The 22,289-nt window shown below is 42.2% G+C and overlaps 1 protein-coding gene and 1 pseudogene across 1 annotated transcript in view; both read left to right on the top strand.

Moving 5' to 3' along the window:
* Nucleotides 1-22,289, top strand: part of STK3 (serine/threonine kinase 3) — a 488,063-nt gene that overhangs the window by 3,205 nt on the left and 462,569 nt on the right.
* Nucleotides 1-22,289, top strand: part of LOC129486994 (RNA-binding protein 4B-like) — a 35,463-nt pseudogene that overhangs the window by 734 nt on the left and 12,440 nt on the right.

Genomic DNA, 22,289 nt, shown 5'->3' with positions numbered 1-22,289 from the left:
GGGTCCATCGCGGGTGGGCGCGATTTATCTTTCCCGCGCGTGCTCTCTCTCCTGCTCCGTCCCTACCTCTTCCTTCTTCCTTCACACGAGAGAATGCACGCATAAACGCATCTGCTTTAGGCAGCTTATTCACTCATTCACTCGCTCACTTATTTCTCGTTCATCACCTTCAAGTACTTGGAAACGTGCTTAGGATACCTAGGGGAACAAGGCTCTACCCCTCCCCGCAAGGAGTCGGCGTAAGATGGTGGGGAGAGCAATGGAGGGAAAGTGCGGGTGCCTTCTTTCACGGCCAGTTGTTGTTAATTACTATTATCTAATACTAGATCTGACTGATTTCAGGAAATGTCGCACCTCATTTTACAGTTTCTAACTATTTTTAACACTTGCCTGCCTTCCTTGTCCGTGCCGATGTCATTCTTTTATTTTCATCACATTTTAGGGATTCTGTGTGTCTACTGCACACACTTCCACACACATCTTGACACACATTGCCCACATCTTGCCAACCCTCCCTGCAATAGGTCAGAGTGCATGACACTAGGGATGAGGGAGTGAGACAAGCCGAGGGACCACGGGTGGGCCAGGGCTCAGAGTCGCTGTACCCCTGGATTACCCTGAGGCTGGGCAGGAAGGTCTGAGGACAGCTGGAACTGACTCACATGTTCCCCTCACCCACTTGGTGCACACTGGCTCCCACCCTGCTTCCTGCTGCCTCAATCTGCCTAGCTCTCCACCTTCAAGTGCATCCAGCATTGGCGTCCTGATTTGTCACCTTAAGATGGAATCAAGTCCTTTTGCTTTTCTTGAGGGAGTATAAAATTGTCTCCCTTCTCCCCCAACTAAAAATCTGAATGACACTGGCACTGTCTAGTCTTCTTATGCCAAGTCAACTTCCCTTATGATTGTTCACTTTGCACTTTCTCTCTAGGACCTTCACTTGAACTTCTCTCCTCAGCCAAAGAGCTGCCTCCACTGGACCATTTGCTTCCCTTCAGGATTTTCTAGTTTTGGGCAGTGAACAATAGAAGGCACTTTGCCTCCCAAAAATCCCGTCTAACTAGAAGCCTCTTGTCATCATCTATTTTCAAGTTTTTTAGTTTTTTTTTTAAGCTTTAATTTTAGTGAGTCAGTGCAGGGAAGCCACTGAAAACGCATATAAACAAAAATGAATTTTCCTACTGACCATAGTCATAAATTGTACAAAAGTATTCATGATCTCCACTTTGACAAAGAGTTGCTATTTTCAAGTGACCTTTTCTTATGGGGATTCTCAAAATATAAGATGTTACAGTGGTCAGGAATGTGGTAATCTCTTTACTACCAGTGATTCTATTTCTTAACAGAATTTTGCTTCCCAGTGCAGATGGTTTGATATAGTAACATTCGAAGCAGCCAGCCCTTAGGAAATGCCAAGGCCAATATTTGAATGCAGATACAAGTTTTAGCAAAGGAAAATGTAGTATATCCTTGTAGCCGTTTGCCTGTGAATATTCCCCTGGAGGGTTAATACAGTATTCTTGAATCTAATCCAAGTCAAGCCAACTCTAAAAATCCTGTGAAGTACCAACTCATAAGGCACATACAATTCCTTTTCAACAGTTTTCTTGAGTGTCTACTATGTACCAGGTAAGAGGCAATTGTGCTATTTTTTGAAACCTTGAACTTTCATCCTGACTTGGGGGTAGAAGTGACGACAAGGAAGGTGGAATTTTAAGGTTGGATCCCCTTGGTTTTGTTAAATTGTTAAAGTATTTGTATTTAATGGCAATCTTTAAAACATTTATTGAATTCTCTCTTACATTTTTAGTCATTTTTATAAGTCAAGGAGAGAAAATCAATGTTTAAGCCAGCCCATTTATTAGAAAGTGAATGCCAGCACAGGCTTAACTTCTGGCTTTCCAACTGGAAGACAACATTTTATAATGATGTTATTTCACATCATGCCAGGTGATAATTCCACTGTGGATTCCTTGTGATTGGTGACCATAGCTCACTCAAGCTGATTCTCACTTCCTGACTGTAAGGAGCCACAGAGAAAAAACAAATCATTCTTCTTCTGGCACACTTGCTGGAGGAGGAGTAAGGGAAGTGGCAGAAAGCTAGATTGGCCGCATCCTCATAGTTTTTTGGGAGAATTTGGAGCAGGACCAGCTCAGATCAAAGTTTCAAAGAATACTGGTCTTACAAGAAGTGATGAGCTCTGTTATCTTTGCCTCTGAGCCCAAAACACAGAAAACTTCAATGAATCACTTCACCGTGTCTGCTCACACTGCATGTCTTAGCCACATACTTCACTTTTCAGTCACCAAACCCCTCTTCCATTGTCCTTTCCCACATACCATCCCTGGCCCATGCTTTGCAAGTGGGCTTGCCTCCAGGAATCAAACTGGGTGGATGCTCTGATGTCAGAACACCAGGCAGCAGTGTTTCTAATGTGTTAGACCATGGTTGTCTTTTTCTTTTCCTGGAAAAGTACACTAAGTGCAAGTTGTCTCCCAGGCCATGAGGCATACATCCAAATGCCCTACGTGGTGGGCCCGCCCAGGCCCAGGAGAGTGTGGAGAACAAGTGTGTCATATGGGTGTGTTCACTAGTCCTGCTCCCTCTCTGTCTCATCCTTGACCACATTCTCTTGACAAGCCTTATGGCCTGGGAGTGACCTGGAATATATTAAGGGCATTGGTTTGTAGGACCCTTGCAGAGCAAGGGAGCAATAGCAGAGTGGTATTTTAGAGTTGGTAATTCATTTAATATGCATTTATTGAGGATGTTTGGTATGGTAGGCCTTGTGGTAGGTACTGGGAATGCAATAATGAATTTGGAGCTATGGTCTACTGGGAAGATGTACAAGTAAATAGGCAATTATGATATCGTATGCATCAGAAAACCTGGATCTAAGATCCCTAGTTAATTGCTCTATTATGTTTAGCAAGTCATGTTGCTTGTTGAACCCTCTGTGTCTGAATCTGCAAATTAAGGATATTCTGAGGGTTAAATAACATGGATGGAGGCCAGGCATGGTGGCTCACGCATGTAATCCCAGCACTTTGGGAGGCTGAGGTGGGTGGATCACAAGGTCAGGAGATCGAGACCATCCTGGCTAACACAGTGAAACCCTTTCTCTACTAAAAGTGCAAAAACAAAATTAGCTGGGCGTGGTGGCAGGCACCTGTAGTCCCAGCTACTCGGGAGGCTGAGGTGGGAGAATGGCGTGAACCCGGGAGGTGGAGCTTGCAGTGAGTTGATATCGCACCACTGCACTCCAGCCTGGGCGACAGAGTGAGACTCCACCTCAAAAAAAATAAATAAATAAAATAAATAAATAAATAACATGGATCCATATTAATGCTCTTAGTGGTTATGACTTTTTCTTACCCATTAACATGAACTGACGTTACAAAATTATTCCTCCTATCCATGTAAGAAGTTGGAGAGGAGACCAAGGGGAAGAAATTTGACTCAATACCTATTATCTGGTTATCAAGAGTATACAATTTAAGCTGTTGCAACAAATGTTAGAGAAAAAGTTACTCATCTGCTTTGACAGTAAGATTTTTACCAAGAGAAAATGTCTACATTTTCATTTTTTACTGAAAAGTAGGAATACAGTACCGTGCATTATATTTTATTATAATCTTGTTTTAATTGCAATTAGAGAATACATGGAGTGAATCTATAATGAATAGGTTCTTTTAAGCTTCTAAGTTATTATTTTGGATGCTATTCTCTAATGAAATAATGATGCAATTAATTTGGGGATGCTATTGATGTATGAGGCATTGAGGAAGGAGATTGTATTAAAATACGATTGAGCTGTGTGTATCAGAAAATCCAAACTAACATGGGTCTAAACAACAGAGAAGTTGACTTCTCCCACATAAATATAGACAAGCCAGCATCAATATGGTGGATAGCTTCTTCATTATCAGGTACTTGGGCTCATTCTATCATGTGGTTTCACCAACTTCAAGCCATGACTCTTACTTTATGGTCCAAGATAGCTGCATTTTGACCCATAGCAAGAAGGAAGGCATGAAGGAGGGTAAGCCCCTGCACCTCCCACCTCTAAGGAGACTCCACAGAAAGCAGAACCTAGTCACCAGGCATATCTAGCTGCAAGGGAGGCTAGGAAATGTAGTCTTTACCCTGGGTAGTCATGTGCCCAGCTTAAATTCAGACTTCTATTACTGAAGAAAAGGAGAATGGATCTAGGGAGGCAACCAACAGTTTCAGCCATAGGATGTCTGGGCCTTGTGCTTTGTTCTTTATATATGTCATGTCATCTTTTTTTTTTTTTTTTTTTTTTTGAGATGGAGTCTTGCTCTGTTGCCCAGGCTGGAGTGCAGTGGCACAATCTCAGCTCATTGCAACCTCCACCTCCTGGGTTCAAGCTTATTCTCCTGCCTCAGCCTCCCGAGTAGCTGGGATTACAGGAGCATGCCACCACACCTGGCTGATTTTTGTATTTTTAGTAGAGATGGGGTTTCACCATGTTGGCCAGGCTGGTCTTGAACTCCTGACCTCAGGTGATCCATCCACCTTGGCCTCCCAAAGTGCTGGGATTACAGGTATGAGCCACCGTGCCTGGCCTATATATGTCATCTTATATGTGTTGGCACCATAATCACTGTCATTGGTTCTAGATAGTTTTCACTGACACCTTTGCTGCTTTTATGGTTTTAAGCACTATATGCATTGGCAGGATTCTACTTTGGAACCCCTGAGCATATTGCCACTACTTGCCCCTTTTTGTTCACTCTTAGTTGTGGCTGCTGATATGCAGCTTTCTTCTTAGAGTGGGGAGGTGTGAACAAAGAAGGTGGGTCAGACTTGGAAAAAAGAGGTTTCAGGAACTTGGCTGGGGATTGTTGGGGAAGGCCACTTGTACCACATGGCAGCATTCCCTTTGTCAGATATGTACTAGGTGTCAGGTGGGCCTGGTGACTGGGTCTTCTGCAGCAGCACTTCATTTTTTCCTTGGAAGATGGAATAGGAAATAAGACAAAACAGTATATACTAGTGGAAAAGTCCCTGTATTGAAGCCCTGGATTCTTCCTGGCTCTGTTGCTATATAAAGCAGACTTGGTCGGCAACTGCTAAAGGCAGGAATGGCCTTTTTATTAATATAACCTCATAGTCAGAGGCTGCAGAAAAAAATGTGCAGCTTGGGTTCCCCAGAGGGGCAGAGTCAAAACTGCAAGCAGACCCCACACACAGCGGGGAAGGCCCTGCTCAGCCAGAGCCCAAGGACAATCTCTAAAGATAAGTGTGGAGAGACTTAATTACCATTTAAAATTGTCCTGGCCTGACCTCTCTGCCTGGTGGGTTAACTTTGCTTCTGAGCCTTGTCCTGTGTTAATATTTACAGGCTCTATTCTCTCTTTCAAGCCTAGAAGTATATTTAGTAACATGATCTTCCAGGTATGGAGGGAGGGTGGCAGGAAGGGCCTAGAGCTCCCCAGTCTCACCTGGAGTCACTCTTCAGGATGCTGCTTGGCTTGGGGCAAGTTTGAGTATGGAGGTTACATGCAGGGTGTTGATGCCAATATATGGGGAGAGGGATTATTTCCCTGAAAAAACATCTGGAATGACACTGAAGACATACTTATATACAATTTACATGAGCCCCGAGGGCTTCCCATGCCTGAGAGAATTGAGTAGATAGTTCCTATTACATATTTATTTCCTTAAAGGAGATCTTTTATATTCTACCCTGTAATTCAATTCTTTTGACTCCCCACTCTGCTAAAAAGAAAAAGAACATATAGTCCAAACAACTTTTAAAATCCATTTTCCCCCTCCAAATAGCAAATGTGCACAATTTGTGCAGATTTACGCACATCTGTAAGCTATGCCTTGTTTATACCAGTGCTTACAATATTTTAAAAATAAAGGATAATGTTTTTCAGTCTGTATACAATAGTATTTTCTTTTATCAACTCCCCACATACAAATGTATTTTCCCTTTTTAGGGTGTTATTACATGTCTAAATAGTAATGTACACAACTGATATATAGGAAGGACGTGTATGTTTTACAACAAACATACCAAAGGTTGTAAAATACTCATGCTGACTCTTTAGAATACAATACCTAATAACCTGCAGAGTTACAAAAGGTCACGTAACTTGGTCTGACCCCATTGTATGTGTTGGAGTTAGAGGATTTAGGATCATGGAATGTAGTTTAGAGATGATATAACCCAGGTCTCTCATTTTACCTATGTGGCCACAGAGGCTCAGGCGGAAACTAATTTCCTCAAACTAGCTGACTTTTCCACAGCACAGACCTGGGGCTCCTGATTTCAGGCAAAAGGTTCTTTCTCTTATGACCAGGTAACCGTCTAGATTGAAGCTGGAATTTGGCTCTGGGAAAAAGTGGTGACTTGATTCCAGCAGAGTAATTGGCCATATCAATAGCCTCTGAGTATCAGAATTCCATTCAACCCCAGCTGTCCTCCCAGGCCCTAACTTTTCGAAGCATGGCTGGAGGACCAGGCTCATTGGCCTCACCTGGGGGCTGTTTAGTAATGCAGCAGACCTCCTGAATGAGAATCTGAATTTTAACAAGATAGTTCCCTTGGTGATTTGCCTATAGACTAAATTTGGAAAGAACTACTCCAGGCCACTGTGCCTCTATTGCTAGATAATTTCCTTAAAGCCCTTTTAAATCACTTTCCTCTGATTCATTAAACACCTACAATGGCTTCCTGTTGCTTATCTCTTCCTATCCAAATGTTTTTGAAAGTCGAGTGTTTATCTACTAAACCTGGGGAGTACTGTTTCCCTGGTTATATACTTGACTTGCTCTAGAGCTAGATCTGGGAATCCAGCTATTGATATTTAAAGACCTCCTCCAATGACTAGCCTTCATGGATCCTTAAATTGGCTGTTTGAGAACTATTGATCCAAAATGTTGCTTAGGAATAACTAAGAATAGATAAATCTTAGAAAACAGTAAGCACTACTCCCAACTACCTTGTTTTTCTTAGATGCCAAATCATAAAAACTGTTTTCCTACTCATAGTATCTTCTCTTACTTTTTTTCCCCTTTCATTGGCTTCTCACTTGCTCCCAATCTGAGATGATAAACTCTGCATGATTCCCAAATTCTCTCTTCCATTTTCCACTGTTAATTTTTGTTACCATCAGGAGTGAACTATCCTGGAGGCCTGTTTAGATCAATTGGGGATCCAGGCATTTGGTTGATCTGGCTTCGGTATCTGACTACCAGAATTTATTTGGATTATCTGGTTTGCTAACTGCAAGTCTCCGCTTACCTCATCATTTCATTAAAGTCCATCCCAAAATTGTGCTTTGGTTAAAAGGAACAACATTCCTGGAGCAAGAGGGACCATTCCTTAGTCAAGGCGAAATCAATTAAGGAGCTCTATCTTTTAGAGTAAAAGAAAGTATACTTAACCACAGTTCCCAGCTCTTAAGTTGCACTGACAGATCCAGGAAAGGAGATTGTTGTGTATTCCAGAGAATCATCTAGTACAGCATGATTGTTTTTGTTCTGACAGGGCTCCTTTCTTACAAGGCAATGATTTAGGGCGGGGCCAGTCAGCAAAGTGTTTTGTACTTAACAAAAATGGCTGTTACCAAAAGTCAGTGCCTCTCCTGGCTGTTCACTGTTACCTCATTACAACCATGATGTTATCTGCTGAGTATCTGGGTTTACCACTGACCACAGCAGAGGCTTGGACATTATTTGCCCAAATGATTTTCTTCTCCTCTTCCTTTTGTTATAAGTTAAGTATGTGCATGAGGGATCAGGCTGGAGCAGGCCGGGTGGGGGTAGGAGTGGTTATTCCACGGAACACAATGTGTACTTTTTCAGCATTCTACTTACTTCCATAAAGTAGACTTTATGAGCTGTATGCTTGCATTTTTGTTTTCTGACTTATTGTTCTCTATCCTACAATTGTTCTATTAATTTGATAGTATATGGTTTCAGCCAAACATTTGTTCCAAATTCTGCCAGATTAAGGGGAAGTTTCCAGACAAAACACTGCCCAGGGGCCTTCCTACACAAGCAGAACTACTTCAGCTCATCCCTTGGCCACTGCACTACCTCCTTGGAAGTCTTCAGGAGTGGAGTGGTGTCAGTGGTTGCACTTGAGCTCAGCCGATTTCAAGGATACCTCGTCTCTCTGTGGCAGGGAACATCCACAGGCAATTCTGGAACCAGCTCAGTGGCAGAAACATGGGTCAGACAGAAGCCATGGGTTAGGAACTTGATCTGAGTGTTGAGAAATGAAGTACAGAAGCTTGTAGGGTCAGCTCCATCCTTCTTGGGCTAAGCATTTTCCTTCAGGCGCTGTGCAGGCCTGTTCTCAGAATGACATTCACATTCCACTCAAGTAGTCTGCTTTTGTAATTCCCTGGGGATTTTCATGAGTATAGAGGTCACTGTCTCTGACAATTAAGCTTTGAAGTTAATTCCCAAGATAAATAGAGCAAATTGACACCAGTTTGGTTATAATTTTTCTTGCTTCAAATTCTAGAAGACAACAGTGAACCGGCTGCCAGACTCAGTTCCTGGAAATCCAAGAAACATGGGCATTTTATTTTTTACCCTTCCTAAATGAGGCAATTTAAGGCTGTTAGAAACAACAAAATCCATGTAAACGTCTTAATTCTACAATTTTGCTTGCATTTCTGAGAGAACAGAGAATCATTGTTTCCATTTTTTTTTAAGCTACGTAAGTAGTGGTTTCTTTTAAAACTGGAATGATAGAGGGTTGTAATCTTTTTAATTCAGACCTTGCAGCAGAAAAGCTGGATTTACTTGTGAACTGTATTATTCAGTAACACACTCTGCATGGAACAGGGAAAGTAAATAACTGAACACATACTTTATAATTACACACGGGAGGAATTCAAAGCTACAGTGAAGGGAATGGAGTCTGGGGGCCTGGGGCGGCAGCTGCAGTTTCTGGCTTCTCCCTCCCTACATGCTGAGGGCCTGAGAGAATAGGAACCTGGAGTTCCCAGTAGGCCTCCCATTCCCCCCACAACCGCCTTCCCCTCCTCCCCGGGGTAGTGAGGGAGTTGAGATGAAGGATTTGTCACTCTAGGCCTCAGCTTACAGGGACATAATTAGGATTTACAGAACCAAATGTGAGCCCAGGATGGGACTCTAGAGATTTATTATACCACTTCCTACATGGTGTTCAGGACACCTCAAGATCTTAATAATTTTGAGGAAAAAAGATTCCATTGTCAAATAAGTTTGAGAAAGGTTATATATTGGAGAATCAAAGTGCATGCTAGCACAACAAAGACTCTGAGAAGGCCTACGGTAAAGACATCTGTTTAATCCAGTCTTCCTCACCCCTGTTTGATTTCTAAAGTTCCTTTCAGCTGCAAAGTTCTGAAGGTTCTTGCTGACCAAGCACTTTCTGCTTTTCAAATGAGTTTATAGGAAGACAGAGAAAATCATGATAATTAATTCAGATTTTAAAACTCAGATTATAACACACTAAAAAATAGGGATATGATTAATTTCATTGTCAAGGGAGACCAAGAGGCCGCCACAATTTAATTGTACTAACCTGATCTGTATTCCTTTCTTTATTTATTTATTTATGACAGGGTCTGGCTCTGTCACCCAAGATGAAGTACAGTAGTGTGATCTTGGCTCACTGCAACCTCCACCTCCTGGTCTCAAGTGGTCCTCCCACCTTAGCCTCCCAAGTAGCTGGGACTACAGTGGTGCGTCACCACACTCAGCTAATTTTTTCACAGAGATGAGGTTTCGCCATGTTCCCCAGGCTAGTCTCAAACTCCTGAGCTCAAGCAATCCTCTGCCTTGGCCTCCCAAAGTGCTGGGATTACAGGCGTGAGCCAGCACATCTGGTCTCCCAACCTGATCTTTGAATCACAACACTGTTATTCATCAGCTGTGTGACTCTTGGCATTCATTTGCCTTAGTTTCTCTAGTTAGTTTTTTTGTTGTTGTTCATTTTTTGAGATGGAGTTTTGCTCTTGTTGCCCGGGCTGGAGTGCAGTGGCATGCTCAGTTCACTGCAACCTCTGCCTCCCCGGTTCAAGCAATTCTCTTGCCTCAGCCTCCCAAGTAGCTGGGATTACAGGCATCTGCCACCATGCCTGGCTAATTTTTGTATTCTTAGTAGAGACGGAGTTTCACCATGTTGGCCAGGCTGGTCTCAAACTCCTGACCTCAGGTGATCCACCCACCTTGGCCTCCCAAAGTACTGGGATTACAGGCATGAACCACCATGCCCTGCCTGTTTGTCAAGCTTTGACCTTTGAATTAAAAGTCTTTTTCAGCTCAACCCTTGTCCACGTGTGGGAATATTGATTGGAGCTTCTCCCAGTAGTTCATACAGTTGTTAAAGCCCTCCTCATTTATTTTCACCACAGAATCTGTTATCAGGTTTAGAAATTGCTTCTGGTCCATAAAGCCAGTTTTGCAGGGAATTATTTCCAAGTAAAGAATCTGTGCTTCCTTTGGGGAGAATCAGCAACTTATTATAATTTTTTTAATTGGAAAGGTAATACCAGTATTGTAGAATCTTTGGAAAACCAAGAAGAGAAGAAAAGAATGGTGCTTGGTTAATGAGCACTTACTACGTGCCAGATACAGCTCTAAGAGTTTCGCTTGTATTAACCTCAAGGCCAAGCCACACAAAGGCCCAGTGCTCTGCAGTGCAGGAACCTGGAAAGGACACTTCAAACTAGTCAAAGGTGGAATAACTATTGAATCTGTCTAGCTATTCCAGAGGGACGAACTAACCATCCAATTGCCAAATCCCCCAACCTTTTAAAGGAGATGCGTAGGTATATTTTAAAGCACAAGCTTTGCAATTGTCTTGTTTTTTCACAGTTTCTTGGGTGTGGCCTTTTTGTGTTCAACCAGCATTCTACAGGTTATTTGCAGTATGCTATAAATCCAGGTATTGATAAGGCAGAGTAAACATTTTCTCCTGGTGAGATGATAGCCTTGCATTGCTTTAGCTTTAGACTTCTCTCCAGGGGCCAGTGGACTGTGTCTGTGCAGAGACAGTTGGTTTATAGACCGTCAGCTGAAGCAGGGCACAATAGTAAGGTAAGGACAACTGGCACTGTGGAATGCCACAACAATGGCATGCGTGTTGTAGGATGCCAACCTGCTTTTAACACATTCTGACTCATTCCTCCTGTTCTCATCTTCTCTAGGCTCCCCACTGCATACTGAAGTACCCTACAGACAAGCCTGTATTAGTCAAGACTCTTGTTTGCAAGTGACAAAAACCCAACTCTAGCTAGTTTAAGCAATAAAGGGAGTTTAGTGGTCCATGTAACTGAAAAGTCCGTGAGTTGAATAGCTTCAGGCATGCCTAGATCCAGGCACTCAAACCATATCATGAGGATCTCTTTCCCTTTTTTTCATAATATATGGCCTCATTCTCCTCTACTGCAGACAGCTCCCACTCTGTGGCCTGGGAAGGTGGACACTTACAGTTCCAGCTTATGTTATGTTATCATTATAGTTTACAATCCTAGAGCAGGGAAGTATGTCTTTCCTTTCATGTTAATAGCACAAGCTCTGGGACAAGACTGCCTACTTACACAGTCTATCTCTACCACCTAGTTGTATGATCTTAGACAAGTTACTCTATCTTTGCTTCAGTTTCTTTATCTGTAAAGGGGTGATAATAATAGCATTACCTTATCAAATTATATGATAATTATATGAGATAATGCATCTGAAGCATTTAAACTGTTCCCAGCACAGGGTAAGCACTCAATAAACACTAGTAGTAGGAGAAGACCTTCCATAGAAGAGTTGGCTCGGCTTGTGCCATATGCCTATCTCTGGATTAATCACTGTAGGTTAGGGAATAAGGGAATCTGACTGGCCAGATCTGAGACATATTCCCACCCTTTTGCACTGGGAGGGCAATGCCCAAACCACACTGAATCACAGAAAAGTTATTCCCAAAGGAAGGACTGTTGGGCAGACAAGTAACACTATAGGGCCAACACATGGTCCAACCCTGACCAAGACAGGTAGCCTCAGCTCTGCCCTCCAGTATGATTTGAAATAAAGTTGGATTGCCAGCATGATCTCACATTCAGAGATTGAGCCACAGGCCTAATGTAGCCCTAAAGTGGAAGTATCATCTCATCACCCTCATTCTGTCAGAACTGCGCCCATCTAGATGTCTTGATTCTAGCTTGATCTGCTTGGTTATCCTGCCTAGAACTCCTGGCTCTGCATAGAGCTAGGACACACTATAAACTTCATTTTGCCTGGCTGTGGCCTTTACACAGCCTAGTCTGTATTCGGGCCCCATGCCTCTGCAGTTCTGACTGTCACCCACACAACCACCCACCACTGCTGCCTGGAACTTCTCAGTACCTTGCCTTGCCTACTGGTTTGGGGCCAGCTGGTACCATAGCACACCTAAGCTTGCTGTGTCCTAACATACCACGCCATAGCTATCCTGGAGACAGTTTCCTCTACCCTGCCCTAACTTCCTCTTTTGTTGCCCCAAATCCCAATGTGCTTTGGCCCCATTTTAAGAAGATCTGGCTATACCTTATTTCTTAATGGCCTTAATTTTACAACTGCATTTGTATGTTGTCTTTTCTTTGCTGGTTATTCTTTTATGACTTTGGTTCTTATTCAAAAACCTCTTCCCATTTCCCTGTCCATATTACTGCATTATAGATGTGTGTGTGTGTGCATGTGTGTGTGTGTGTGTGTGCATTGTGTGTATTGTTTTACTTTCTCTTGAAGAGAGTATTATTTTCAATGTCTTAGCCCAGGGCACTAATATGGGGGCATCACAGTGTGTGATAAACTTGAGTGTCCATCAGTGGCATCTTGGGTAGAATGGAAAGTTCCATATTCCATATGTTTGCATTAATAGACAACTAGTTCTGTAGCTGACTAATAAATTACATTTCCAGGTCAATGAATAGGTTTTTATTTCACAATGAATGATTTCCCAAATACGAGAACTTCTAAAGAGCAGATAAAAGCAGCTGCAAATGTGATCTACGAATAAATATCAGGAAAGGAAACCCAAGCAGCCTGCAGAGTTCCAGCTGCTGTCCCCCAACCCTTATCAGCGTTCTAATGGTCAGGCGCAATTTGAAGTTAGAAGGCACATTTCCAACAGCTTTTGTCCTTATATGTGGTTCTTGAAATAGTGCAGATATTCTGGTTCCTATCAAAATAGTAGTCACTGTCTCCAAAATTATTCCCTTCCTTCTCATCCTCACTTCTCCCCCTGGCCCCTCTTTGGCATCTGCATCTTCCATCCTGATACTCAAGATGACAAATCCTGATTATGAGGAGGCTCTGATGCTGCATACTTTAATATGAGCTGAGCAGAGCCAAGTTTAGACTGTGATTTATGTGATCATTCAACTCACTAGGGCAAACAAGGGTTTCTTAATCCCATACCTTTAATCCTTGCCTCCTCCAAACCACATTTCCATCTTATTGTTGCAGCTGCAGCGGGTTCCTTGAAACTAAACTGCAGTTTTCCAGGGATGGTAATTCCATCTTCCCGAGCTGATTCAAAGATTAAACAGAGTGCTTTAGAGATTGCATTCACAGCAAGCAGCAAAGGCAATCAAAAAGTGGTGTTTGGGCCAACAACAATACAATTTTCTGATGAAAAAAGGGGCTGAAAAAATCTTTAAAATTAGAGGGGTTTGAATGAGTTTTTATTCTTGACATTGAAGGCTATGGAGCTGCCTTCTATACTATAAAGTGCTAAGGATTTGGCATCTCTATTACCTCAAAACCTGAGTCCCTCAGGTGAATGAGTGAGTGAGACATACAGTACAGAAAACAGTTTCTCTCCAGTTCCGCTGCCAATCTGCTCCATGATCGTGGGAGAGCTAAGGAACTTGTTGCAGAATAGTCATGTATCTCTCTTTAGATTTTCAGTAATTGTCTTTTCCTGCCTTGTGATGCAAGAAGTCTGGATGCCTTATTTTGCAGTTTTTACTTGAAACGTGAGCAATCACTATCAATAAGCCAGGCAGAAAAATCAGAATTGTTGAGCCAACAGAAGGATCAAAAATTTCTTATGGGTTTTCAGGAGAACAATGGCAGCCCTGCACATAGAGAGAAGTAGCATTGAGTCTGATGAGTGACTTTGGGAGCAGATGAGCCCCAAAGCACCCATTCTGTCTGGTCAATCTGACCTTCTTGTGGCTACTTTTGAGAAAGTTTTGGACTTTAACATCATTCTCATTACCGGATGACATTTCAGAGGAAACCTAGCTTTGAATCATTGGTGTGAGTATTTTTCTCCTTTGTCCCTCATCATTTCAAAATCAGAGGATTTTGTCCTCTTCCGTCTTGTTGGTACCATACTGTGCCTTACACCAGCAACAATTCTGAGGCATTTTATGGGCACAGTGTCTGGGCTCCATTCTCCTATGGGAAGAGAAAGAGAGGTTCATCCTCATTCCTCTGAACTCTCACCGCCTCTCATTGCATCTTCCGCAGGTTTCCGCAGACCTAGCTTCTAATACTGAGTTTACCTCCTTTTAATTGTTTGATGGTGAGCCAGTAAATTAAACTGTGCCTCAGGTTTGTTCCTCAGTTCTGGCTTTTTACAAGGACTGTTGCCTATGTGGTATGACTTAAGATTGTCATTCTCAAATATAAACCCACTTCCATGCCCAAAATTCAGTCTGTAGTGATCATTCCTTGGGCTAGTCCCTCTTTTGTTTTGATTTAAAGAATCCTGGGAAGAAATCCATTGGTTCCTTACGAGGTTGATGCAAGATGAGAATAGTGGTTTCAGGAGCCATCTGGGCCTTTGAAAGAGGGAAAGTATGCATAAAGAAGAAAAAGGAGCCCATAGAAATAAACTGTACTGACTTCACAACTCTACCCAGGGCTGCCTGCTTACACAACCTTGTCATTTCTTTTTCCTGTGTACATAAAGCCTTTATATAACCAGTTAGGGTAAGCAAAAACTCAATTTAGCAGAGAAACAGAAGCAGATAATGTTTATTTATTGACAAGGGAAGCAATCAGCCTTTGTTCACAAACTTATTAAACAGACAAGGTTTGTCCCTGCTGTCTAAACTGCAGTGTGAAGAAACAAGAAGGCAGAGGCCTGCCAAGGATGGATAACAGCCTCCACAAAATTTTCAGGGGCAAAAACGGAATCTTTGTCTTCATGCTTCTCTGCTTTCTTCAAAGGGACTCTCTGAACCTGCAAACCTCCATAAGCTCAAGAAGGCCCGACAACTCTTTCAGGGTACAATGGCTGGTTTTAGTGCTATGGTTTTTCTTTTCTTTTTAATATGAATCTAAACAAATTCCACAGGGGGAAAAAATAAAAAGAACTGACTGGCTCAACATAAAACCATTGATATGGTTCCAAATTCTCTCCCATCATTGTCAACACACACACACACACACACACACACACACACACGTTTTTGCAAAACTGTAACCTGCATATACACAGAGTTTTATGTTCTGGTTTTTCACTTCACTTTATTCCATATACACATTTCCATGACTTGGGGGGTACCCCAGACTTCAGCACTTTTAATAGCTAAAGAGTATTCCATCTTATTTATATCTCTGGTTGAGTGACCATTCACCCTTGTACTGTGGGCTTCTGGGTTGTTCTAGCCTAGGGAGACTCCATCGTTCTGTGCTTAAGGAAATGTCCGTGGGGTTTCTCAGGCCATGTTCACAAGTAGTGCTAGTGTTTAGGTTTGTTTGTTTGTTTTCATGATTTCTTCTGTCACAGTTTTCATTTTATGTTTGCATAAGGATGTTATTTCTGGATTTGGTTGCTTTAAAAAAATATCATATTCATCTTTGCCAACTATCAATGCATTTGTTCTGAAATGCAATCAAGGCCTACTCTAAAAAGCAAACAATACAAGTGTTGCCACCTGTTGATGGAAATTTTATTACTCTTGTTTCACTGGAGCTCTGATGAAGAACAGTGTGAAAGGAAAAAAGAAACTTTATTATAATTCCCACAAACTCAATCCCCAGACTTATTAACATAATATTTGCATTATTACTGTTCTTTTTGTTATTTCAGAACTTCTTCTAACATGGGTCATTGACTGTAAGCGAGTATACATTTTGCTTCATTGCAATTTGCATTAGATATATTTAAAACCTTTCCATTTGATCAAGGCTCCACATTTCTTTTTAATTTAAAAGTTTCAAACATCAGACATTTTGAAACCCCATGGATGGTATATACCCTAGTGCTCCACATGAAATGATGTCAGCCAATATCCAGAGTTTGACAATCCTCAGCGGAACCAATTTTAACTAATTTCAAAGAAGAAAAAATAGTTTCCATATTTCATAAAAAGGGTTTGCTAATAAACATAATAGAGGAAATAGAGGAAGTTACTTTTCTTAAAGCTTCAAGAATGAATATGTGTGCATTAAGAAAATAAGCAAACAGCATGCACTTTGATAAACCATAATTTATATAAATCAAAGGACAAGAGCCAAGAATTATAATAGTTTGCAACCAATGCCTTATAAATACTATAGTTTAAATATGCAAGCAAATAATAAATTCTAAGAACAGCCCTCACTCAGCGATCAGCAGTGCCTTGTATATAATAGAAGAGCAATAAATAAACTTCTGAATCCCTTTTAGTTTCCTGTTTTGTTTGTTCATTCATTTAATAATATTTGAGCTCTTACTATGTACCAGGTTCTGAGCTAGGTGTGCAGGAATAACAAGCTGAATAAAACACCATCGCTATCCATGTATCTAATGTGGAAGTAAGAAAAGTCCCAGTTATGAAATATTCAAATGCAGGTAATAGAAAATAAAATGAGACTAATTGTGACTCAAACATTACTGATGTTCCTGTTATCTCACTTAACAAGAAGGCTGGAGGTAGGTGGTTGCAGAGATGATTCAGTGACTCTGTGAAGCCCTATAACCCAGAATATTTTTGTTTCTCCTCTACAATCCTTAGGTGTTGCATTTTCCTCTTCATGCCTGTCACTACTGGTTGCAAGATGACTGTCACAGTGTCTGGCTTTACAGTCCACATTCACAGCAAGAATAAGGAAGAAAGGGCAATGCCAGAAAGTGATTTTATTTGAGTTTTTTTCTTTTTTTAATCAGAAAACAAAATATCTCTCCCAGAAATATGCCATCAGTTTCCCTCTTACGCCTTATTGGCCAGAACTCGCTATCGCTAGCTGCAAGGGTGCTTTCCAACCTCTGTAGTGAGAAGGAGAAAGGAGACAGAAATGACTGTGGATAGGCCGGGCATGGTGGCTTATGCCTGTAATCCCAGCATTTTGGAAGGCCGAGGTGGGTGGATCACTTGAGGCTAGGAGTTCGAGACCAGCCTGGCCAATGTGGCAAAACTCCATCTCTACTAAAAAATACAAAAAATTAACCAGGCTTGGTGGTGCGCACCTGTAGTCCCAGCTGCTTGGGAGGCTGAGGCAGGAGAATCGCTTGAACCCGGGAGGTGGGGGTTGCAGTGAGCCGAAATCATGCCACTGCACTCCAACCTGGGTGATAGAGTGAGAATGTCTCAAAATACAAAAAAATAAAATAAGAAAAAGGAAAAAGAAAAGAAAGAAATGGCTGTGGATACCCAGCTAACAAAGTTTGCCACAAGGGCCCCAGTGTAGTATGAAATGCCTCCAGGCCATTACAGGCTGTAACAACTTGAATATTAAAGATTCAACGTATTTGCATGCAAAGGTGATCTGGCTGTGACATCTGTCACCTTATTGACCGCCAGGATTAATTCAGCTGATCTGGCTGGCTAGGCAGTTGTCCCCTTCCTCCCTCAGCACTCCATGTGCATCTCTCCTGAAGCTGTGCACTCAGTCGAAGTGGATGACCATCTCCGACAGGAGGACCGGCCTTCGGTCAAGGGTACAGAGTAGCTGAGCTCCCCTGCTCAGCTCCCCTGACAAGCTCCAGACAAGCTCTCAAGATTCAACATATTCATTCACGCAGTAGAGTTTTTTTTTTTTTTTTTTTTTTTGAAGGTTTTCTCTGGGCCAGACCCTGAAGATAGAGCAGTGAGTAAGATAGACATAACTCCTTCCCTCGAAGAACTTAAAGTCTAAAAGGGGAAATAGATAGTAGACAAATAATTACACTAAAATATTGTGAGCATATCACCACCAGATACTAAAGACCTCCACCAGGATTTCACCCCAAATCCACTTGCACCAGGCTGATCTGCAGCTTAGAAACCCAGAAAACATCTTATCAACTAAATAGATCTAGGGATTCTTTTAACTAGATACACCCACCCAATCACTCAACCAACCAACCAACTTATTTCAAGGGTGTATTTCAAACAGAGGTATTACAATTAGGCTTTTTTGTAGTTTCACAGGTATGCCTGTAAGAAGCAGTTTTTGTGTTAATTTGCCTCCTCCCAGCTCTTTGCACTGTGTTAAGAACCTGGACCCTGACAAGGCAGGTCAAACACTGTCTTAGGGTGAGGTTGTAACCTTCTGCTGTTCTAACTTCAGCATCTTGCCCTGCTTCTCCAGGGGCTGGAGGATGCTGCCAGCAGTGAGCATGGCTGTAGGCCAGCACAGGAGCGTGGGGGGCTTGCAAACTGCACATGGGTAACATTTGGACAAACTAGAGCTTCTGGAAAACTCAAAGAACAAAGCCTCAGCCCTGAGAAAAACCTACAATGGACTCCGCCAGGTCCAAACAACGGCTGCGCCACTTGTGGCAACATAAAAGGCCAACATCCCGGCCATGAGTAATGTGCTCTTGGCAGCTGTTAAAAGGGGCCTAAAACCCCACTGGCTCCCAGACCCAGCCGGACGGGCCAGGTGCAGGCTGACAGGAGAGCTGTGTTGATTCTAAAGGCCGGAGATGTTATTTTGAGGTTTGACTGTTTATGTCTCATTACTGCTAATTTCCATGAGTTTGCAGGCCTCGTTCTGTCAACTCTATCCCCTGGTGGAGAAATCTATCTACATATGAAGACTATTCACTAACCTACCCCAACCCCCAATTTTTTTTTTTTGTGATGAGAATCGTTTCTGGGAATACAACAATCTACATGTGGAAGTTTCTTAAGCAATTTCAGTTTGGGTTTGTGGGTCCCTCTCCTCTGAAGTTCTTTCACTTGGTATGAGCAGGGCTGGCCTGGGACACATTTAAACCGCGTTGTAACCTTCTAGTTCCCCTCCTCTTAGGAAGCTTGTAACTATTAATACAGTGGCCTGTGCAAACACATGAAAATATTAGCTTTCTTTTATGCAGTTAGAAAATGAAATGGAAAAAGATTGGATTCATAAGGCAAAAGAATATATAACACGTGGGATTAAATTTGACAAGAAATGTGCAGGGGACAAAAGGCTCCTTCCTTCTCCCCCCAATATTTTTGTGTATTCCCCTGCAGTCCTTTGACTGTGTGGGTCCTCATCCCACAGAGCCCCTTCCTGGTCCCCAGTCCTACCTTCCGTTGCTCCTGACTAAGACTTTTCTTAGCTTTTTTATTATGGAAAATTCTAAACACATACAAAGTAAATTCAACAGTATAATGAACACTCATGTACCCATCTCATTCTGCCATCTCTATATTATCTATACCTCCACTCTTCCATTGCGTTATTATTTTTCTTAAGAGTTGTTTAAGGTAAAATTTATGTTTTACATTGAAATATTCAGCTCTTGGGCTCTTAGCGGTTCAAGTTTGACAAATGGTTACATCACCCATGTAACTTACTCCCTATCACAACATAGAATTTCCCCCTCCCCTGATTCCTTCATGCACCTTCCCAGTCAATCCCCCCCAGGCAACCATTGTTCTGATTTTTTTTTTTAAACCTCAGATTTATTGTTATTTTTTGGCCTGTTTTAGAACTGACAGCGGTTTTTCTGATTTGTGTCCTATCTCTGAACTCTACTCTTAGTTTCCTAACACGAGAGCTGGCTTATCTACTAAGACAACACACTCATTTGTGGGTAGGTGCTAATGGATAGATGTATTACCTCTCTCAAGTCAGACCTTGGCATTTCACAGAGGTCTTTGGAGATAGAGACATTAGCCTCAAAGGGTCCCTCTTCTAAAGTGAGATCTTGTGGCAGGCTGTGGTAAGGGAGGCATATGAGGAGGCCCCTCAACTCTTATCCCCTGGGGCATGTTGGATATGGTACAGTATGTATGGGAGAATATAGGGTTCATAAACTGTTACACAGGCAGATCTTGCTTGCGAAATCTTGGCTTATGAACACTCTCTACTTCCTTGCCTTATTACAAGGTGTCGTTCTCACTGTTTTGAGCCCATCTCCCTTAGCCAGCTCCCCTAACCCTTTCTTCTGCTTGGCCATGACATTGCTATTGCCTCTTACTCTCAAGCCAGTCCTGATGTGGCTCACAGAGGTGCCAGGACCCCTCCTCATGTTCTGATTGTCAAATTCTCTGCTGTGGCATGAATTTGAACATTGGAGAGTAACACCTTACACAAAGGTTTAGATTTTCTTCTTTATAGTTTTGTTTTTGTTATTGTTTGTCTTTTTGAGACAAGGTCTCACTCTGTCACCCAGGCTACAGTGTAGTGGTGCAATCACGACTCACTGCAGTCTTGACCTCCTAGGCTCAAGCGATCCTCTTGCCTCGGCCTTCTGAGCTGAGACCACAGGTTCATGCCACCACCACAACTAATTTTTTATTTTTTGTAGAGTCGGGGTCTTGTTATGTTGCTCAGGCCGGTCTCAAACTCCTAGGCTCAAGCAGTCCTCCTGCCTAAGCCTCCCAAAGTGCTGGGATTACAGGGATAAGCCACCACACCCGACCTTCTTTTCTACAGCTAATAAATACTAAGTTGTATTCTCTGAGCTACCTTTTCAGGTAGTTCTGGATCTCAGCAGAGAGGAAAGAATATTTGTTAAGCATCTATTATGCTCCAGGCTCTTAATCAGTCTCTAGGATAAGTTAGCAGCAAGATATATCCCAAATACCTGACTTTTGCAAGTCATCAGCAGGGCTTTGACCCTCCAGCTAAACTAGGGCTTCACAGAGGGAGACTTGATAACATCATTATTATTATAGCTACAATATGTTGGGCACCCACTATCGAGCAAGCACTTCATACACGTTATCTCTTCTAGTGCTTTTGAAGGCAGACATTTTAGTCTTCACAGAAAAAAGGGGAGGGAACAAACATTGATTGATTTGCAATTCACATCTCAGCCTATGAAGTAGGCACTATTATTATCCCCTCTTAAAGATTGAATGAGATAATACATATAAGGTCTTTAGAACAATGTCTGCCCTATAGAAAGCACTACATAAACACTTACCTTTATTGTTATTAGGTAATTCACTTGCTCAAAGTTGCATTGCTAGAAAGGAGTAGAGAACGGGTCTTGAGCTGTTAGTTTTTTCCCTCCCACACTCCCCAGAGATGGCTTCGAAGTCTTGGGACCCAGAAGACATGACACTAACCTTGAGCTCTGTTCTTGGTGTTTGGCAGGGTGTTGGTGGAATCTGCAATTTACAGTGAAATAGGAGAGGTTTCTTCCAAGATGGATGATGTCTTAGCTTGTTTGGGTTGCTATACCATAGACTGGATAGCTTATGAACAACAGAAATTTATTTTCTCATGGTTCTAGAGGCTGGGCTATTTGAGATGAAGGAGCTGCCAGATCCAGTGTCTGATGAGGGCCTCTTCCTGGTCCTTGCATGTCCTCAAATGACAAATAGTGCAAATGAGCTCTCTGAGGTTTCTTTTAAAAGTGTACTAATCCCATTCCTAAGGGGTCCATCCTCATGATCAAAGGCTAACCTCCAAATACCATCATCAAATTGGGGGCTAGGATTTAAAGATATGAATTTTGGGGGGTCACAAACGTTCAAACCATTACAGATGAGAAGCCCACCTCTGGATTCTGCTCCCTGGAATGCAACCTGCATTACTGTCCTCTTTAAAAAGGTTATGCTGGTACATCTGCCATTTGCTCAGAGCCCTGGTCAATTAGATGACTGTTAGATCACATATTTATCTAAGACGTTATGTCTGTAGGAAATCAATGAATATCAATATTTATTAAGTGCCTATTGTGTGTCAAGGCAATTAAACAGGAACATGTGCATTTCAGCAGATTTCTGGAATAATCCTTACCATGACTTCATCCTCTGTCCCTCTCCCTTGCTCATTGTGCTCCAAGAACACGGGCTGTCTTTCTAGTCCATTGACACATCAATCTCATGCCCAACTCAGAACCTGCATGAAGAAGTGCAGATGCTCTTCTCAGAACAGAATGCTCCTCCTCCACATCTGTTCATGACTGGCTCTTT

The sequence above is a fragment of the Symphalangus syndactylus genome, chromosome 7, assembly GCF_028878055.3.
Source record: "Symphalangus syndactylus isolate Jambi chromosome 7, NHGRI_mSymSyn1-v2.1_pri, whole genome shotgun sequence".
Classification (NCBI taxonomy): Eukaryota; Metazoa; Chordata; class Mammalia; order Primates; family Hylobatidae; genus Symphalangus; species Symphalangus syndactylus.
The sequence above is the reverse complement of the archived record's forward strand: the minus strand, read 5'-3'. Positions and strand labels throughout refer to the sequence as shown.